Consider the following 6,000-nt stretch of genomic DNA (forward strand, 5'->3'; position numbering starts at 1 on the left):
TTTTTCAGTAAATCAGCTCCCATTCCCCAAGATGAAAGTTCAAGAGAACTAAAAACTGCTGCCAGTTACTTCAAAGAGATTTTTTTCAGTAAGGCCAAGATTGTTGCAAATCACTACACTGAAGTTAATGTATAAAAGCCACAACAAAGTATTACCATTTAATCCTGCATGCAGTATTTCTCTCTGCCTATGTCAGAGTAGGAACCAAAATGTTGCCTTTTTATTGCTGCATCTTTACCCATGTAAGAATAAGATTCTACATCACAAGAAGGAGTAAGGGCTGAATAATATTATTCAAAACCCAGATGCCACGTGAATAAAACAAAGTAGTCGTTACTGAAACATCACAGGATTTCCTTATTTATAGACTATTCAGACACCACCAAGACTGCACATGCTACAACACACTTTTTCAATAGCCTTTCAGAGTACTTGAGAGATCTCTTTTACAAGTCTATACCACTATCCAGAGAAAAGCCATGTATATAAGGGTAGAAGTAAAATACAGCAGGCAAACACATACACTTCAAGGAATAAAGAACATCTAATCACTTTTCACATAAAAGGAGTGCTGAAATGTTTTCCTGTAATGCAGACATTCACTCTGAGAGGCCTTCTCATTGAAGATCTATTACCCTCAGAGATGCAGAGTTTTTGAAACATGGGGTTCTATTTTCTAAGAGACCACTTGAAGGAAAAAAGAAAACTGCTTATCCCCATCTGGCACAGCCAATCCATTGTATGTGGTTTTTTGTCAGTAAAGACTTCAAGAGAAACTTCTTCAGGAAGTATCACTTTCCCTTTTGACCCAATCAATTAGTCTTTTCAGTGTAGTGTTGTCTAAAAATGGAAGAAGAGAACTTTCTGGACGATATTAATATAAGATAAAGTAGAGAGAAGTCTTTGTTAAAGCGCTTTAAGGCACACTGAATACATAAGTGTATGATAGTGTACCATACATCATTGGGCTTCTACAATTTTATAGCACTAATTAATTATCATACCTAATGGATACATCCAACCCAAAAATTGTCCATCCCCAGAACCTCCCTCAGGTCCGCCCCTTGACATGCCTTCCCAGAATTGAGTCAGAGGTCTCAAGACACCTTTCTTCTTCAGCATCATCATCTTCAGGTCACATGCCTTCTTTGGATCTTCTCTGAGGTCTCTGGGCCTTCGAGGTTGCTTTGACTACAATGATATCTTTTTACGTACATGTCCCAAACAAGATGTACTCACTAAAATCTTTTCCTTGAAAAGAACATTAAACAAAACTTAAAGAATTTTGGGAATTTGATACAGAGCATGAGAAAGGGAGTTTAGTAACTGTTAATCGCTGTTTTAAAGTGTTAGAAACTATAGAGCTATACTAAAAATCTATGTGCTACATACTTAAGAATCCTAAGGCATGAGTAGCCCTGCCTGCAGGGCAAACTGATGGAATAATGTCTTTGCAAATAAGTGGATCTGTTCAAAAGACAACTTACAAAATCCTGTTTCCATAGGTAAAAGGAAGAATCAGGCAAGAAGGACTTATGAACAATGATGTCCAAAAGCTTCTCCTAGGCTGTCCTTGGTCTAAAACCTTCTTCTCTCACTGCTTTTTTCAAGGTGGGAGGAAAGACAGAGACACCTAGGCAAGCTCAGCCCTACTGAACTTCTCAGAGGATTCACACCAAGTACAGAATTACCCCCCTGGAAGCACATCTGCCTGCACAGCTGCAGCAGTCGACACCATGTTACACCATCACTCCTCCTTTGCTCCTTGTCTTTGACACTGCTCTTTTTCCCTTTCTCTTCCTGATGCACACACAAACTAGCCTACACAAGCCAGTAGCTAGAGGCCATTATCCAAAAGGTAATTTGGACTCTCAAACTCACACCTGAGCTTCAGATCTGCTGTGAAGATTGTTTTTAGTTCACAGATAGTGAGCCACACTCCCAACCAGTTGATGCACAGGTCTCCTGCTCTGACAGGTCTGTAGGTGAGAGAGGTCCAGGGGCAAAATGGTCTGCAAAGATCTTCTTTCTGAAACAGTGGAGAGATTATTTCCTACCATTTGTCCTAGAAATCACAATGCTTACCTAAAAGTAATTTTGGCCACGGGCATAGGGCTGTGGTGACATTTTATAATAAGGCGATGGGGCAACGTGAACAATGCCTTCATCTGCCAGGCAACTCTGCCATCCATGTGCCATTAAGACAGCATAGCCCCTTGCCAGACCTAAATGTGCTCTGCCTCATAAACACACCAGGCTCATGTGGAAGCAGTGTTTGGTTCAATGGTTCTTTCCACTTGGATTTTTACATGCAAAAGAAGTCATGTATTCCCCTTCACTGTTTTTTGTCACTTCTGTTGTCCACAATGAGATAAATACAAAAACATCTGAAGGTAGGAGCTGACACGGCAGCAATAGTTGTAGATCTCTGTTCAGAAATTAAATGAGGACAGAGAATAACCACTGGTGTTTGACTCCTCCCTGTTTTTAGGGATTGAGACAAATATTGTATGAACAGACTCCTAAAAAACAGAGTATATACAAACAGCAGGGGTGTAATACTGATATGAGGACTGGGAGTTCATTTCATAAGAATGATGATGTGCTCTACAGCTACCTAGTTCATGAGTTACATGTGAAGCAATTTGTTAGACTTCCCCCACTCCATTCTTTTTCATAATTGCATGCTTGTAAACATTGTTCTTCCACACTCACAGTCCTCCAATAACCATTACAGGATGTGTCTTAACTAGTGTGTGAAAAAACTGGTAAAGGTCAGGAGAGTGAAAGAAAACAAAATTAAAATGTTTTGGTTGGTTTAGTTATTGGGGTTTTTTTCATTTTCTCAATACACTTTTAAGTTTTTATTAATTATCTGATCAGTCTTTAACCTAACTTTCACTTCCTTGGTTAATACTTAGATTAGTAATGCTGTCTCATATATAATATATGCCATCAGTTTGGTTTTGGAGGGTGATATGGTTTGAAGCTGGCTCCCTGCCAAGTCTCCAAACCTTACCACAAGAAGTGTGTCTGCCCCCCCAGACCTCAGGGAGAAGAGGGAAAAAAACAACCAAGAAAAACTCGAAATGAGAGAGAGACAGCTAAAGTAATATATATATATATATATTTACACTTATGTTGCAGTTATATACAATTGAAATATATATACAATTTCACAAGGGAAGGGGGAAGGGAAAAGGAACAAAACCAAAATAAAATATATATATATATATATCCCGATTAGTAGCCCAATATCTAGCAACTAAAAGAGTTAGCAAAGAAATATCTCACTACTCTCCTTGGGACAACTGAGAGTCGCTCTGGAACGATCGCCGGCAACCTCCGCCTCCCAAGGTCGACAAGGCCTTACCAGGTCTTATCTCTCCCAGCCAATTCTGCACAGTCACCTTTCTGCTCCTTTTACAGGGACAACCAGGGATTCCTGGGACAGAAGAAAAAGGAGAATCCCAGCCTCTACTCCAAATTGTTTCAATGTTTTATAAGTGTATATTAATACATCTTTGGTTTTGATTAACTTACAAAACATTTTGTCTTCTAGATAGATATGCTTAAATGTCTTATTAAGGCAACTTGTCTTGCTTCTGGCAGAAAGTTCTTACAGTCTCTTCATTCCCACAGTCAAAGTGTTTATAGTGAGGAGGAGACATACCTATGCTTTGAAGCTAAACCAGGTTTTTCAACAAGACTAATTCTGATTGTAAAAATAAACATCAAGATGAAGGAATGACAATACCTAAGTGTTCTTACTCCTTATCTCCCCCAAGATCTTCAAACACTTCAAAACCCGATGCAGTCTGTTACACCCCAAAATGTGCTCTGTGAGGAAAATCTCCAAGCAGCTTACTGGAATGGCTCATGGGTAGCTGGATATTTGAAATTCCTTGGCTCTTTCTTACACCAAACAATCACTTTGCCAGATAAAAGAGTTTCAGAATTAAAAAAAAAAAAAAACACTGCCAAAGAAACACCTCAAGCCAAAACCTTTTTCTGAGCCCCAAGTCTCGATGCCTGGTTATGATGGGCTCTGCCTCTTCACCAAAAGGCTAGGCTGCATTTCACATGCTTTTGACGAAACACCTTGTCCTATCCTTTTAGTTCCTTCCAGGACACTCACCTGGGTTTTGAGGAACCACATTTACATTTTTATTTCAGGTTGCAGTCAAGACGTTCTGCACGGCAAAAACAGTGTCTCCCCAAGCTGTCTATCTTAGCGGCCACATAACGTGGTCACTTCATCTTCTGGTCTTTCTCAACCATCTCATAGTCTTCTATGTGACTGTTTGCAAGCTCTGGTGCCACTTGTCATCAAGAAATTCTAGAAAGTTACTAGTTAACTAGTTTTCTTATCAAATTTCTCCCATCTGAAAAGAGGAACTCCATCTTCTGCCTCTGGTCTCAGGTCACACAACTCCAGCAGCCACATCTCTCACAGGAAGACCTTTGAGACAGAACTACTCTGACTTCCAGGTTTGAAGGCACAAAGAATGGAGTTGACTGAATATATCTCAGCTGCTTTTCAGTAACCCTTTTCAGTGAAAAATGTTTTTGAAAAAAAAGAAGTGTCTGATATTTGTGATATTTTGTCTGAAATATTTCAGGTGTAGAAACTTTTTGTGAACTTGAAGTTTTGCATTAAAATATCATAAAAATCAGACAGTGACTAGGGTTTTATGGTTGAAAATTTCCACATGAGAATAACAATAACAAAAAAAAAGTCAAGTTAACCTTATGAATAGATTAACTAGTACTAAAGGAAAAATAGAGTAGAACTGGATAACAGTCCCCACACCTTCAGACTTTACGTTAATCATAAGATCATCCCAATGTAACCCTTCAGACATGCTAATAAACAAATATATAATTTATCTGTGAATAAATGCAGCGATATTTGTTACCCTTAAAACAGAAAGGCATTTCACAGCTGCAAAAAAAAATCAGTAATGATGTAGGGATTTTCTATACTCCAAATTATATTTAAAATCTGTCTACTCAGATGTATGTGAAAACAGTATCTATTTTCCAGAGATTACTTTTCCTTTGCAAAGAGACAAGTTAATGCTCCTTCAGAATGTTCCTCCTTAGATCTATATTTCATGTTGATGTGAAAATAAGGAAGATAATGCTATATGCTGTTGGAATTATCTTAGCAAAAATGAGGAAAATGGGAATAAATATAACATCTTATGCATTTTTTCTGTGGAGGGGTATACCTGTTTATATTAGATCTCAAGTACCTAGGTAGGCTTACAGTCCCATTGGAGAATTATTTAGCCAAAAGCACATCATCTGATATCTTCTAACATTGAATTAAACAATATTTGACTTGCTTACAGCTCCTATTGAAAACATAGGGAAATAAGATGTTCTTCTGCCTGAAGCAGGCAAGAACTTAAAGAAAAATTTTAAAAAGCAAAAAATATTGTGTTCTGGGATACAAGCATGCTACAGGAGCTATTTAACTACAGGGTGATTCTATTTCTGACAGCACTGGAAAGAATCTGGCTCTTATTTTTTTGTTCTCCCTACACAAAAACTTTCAAAAGACCACAGATTTCCTTTAGCTAATATTAAAAGAAGAAAAAAAATCTCTAAAAATTCCATGCGTATGAAAGCTCATTTCAAGAGCTGAAAGCTCTTTGAGCAGGAACTGATACCCAACAGCAAACACAGCTGCAAAGTTTCCATCTCATCCTGCACGATTGCAGACAGCAGCTGTGCTTCAGCCACCAGCCAGCAACTGCCCAGAAAGGCAGCTCCAGCTCTGTGAGAACTGGACTGAAATCTGCATGGTAAAGGCCTGTTCGTGAGCTGCCTTTCAATCATCAACAAAATACAATACCCAAAATACATTTCAGAAATAATCACTTCAAAATTTGTAGCTCTAAAGGATTTGTACTGGTCAGGGAACCGTGGCTGGGCAAAGTCTTAGCCAGCAAGTGCCAGCCAAGGGGTGAGATTTCACTAGCCAGCTTGGGC

This window comes from Manacus candei, unplaced genomic scaffold (genome assembly GCF_025592945.1).
Source record: "Manacus candei isolate 608988 ecotype Guabito, Panama unplaced genomic scaffold, ASM2559294v1 h1tg000021l, whole genome shotgun sequence".
NCBI classification, from domain to species: Eukaryota; Metazoa; Chordata; class Aves; order Passeriformes; family Pipridae; genus Manacus; species Manacus candei.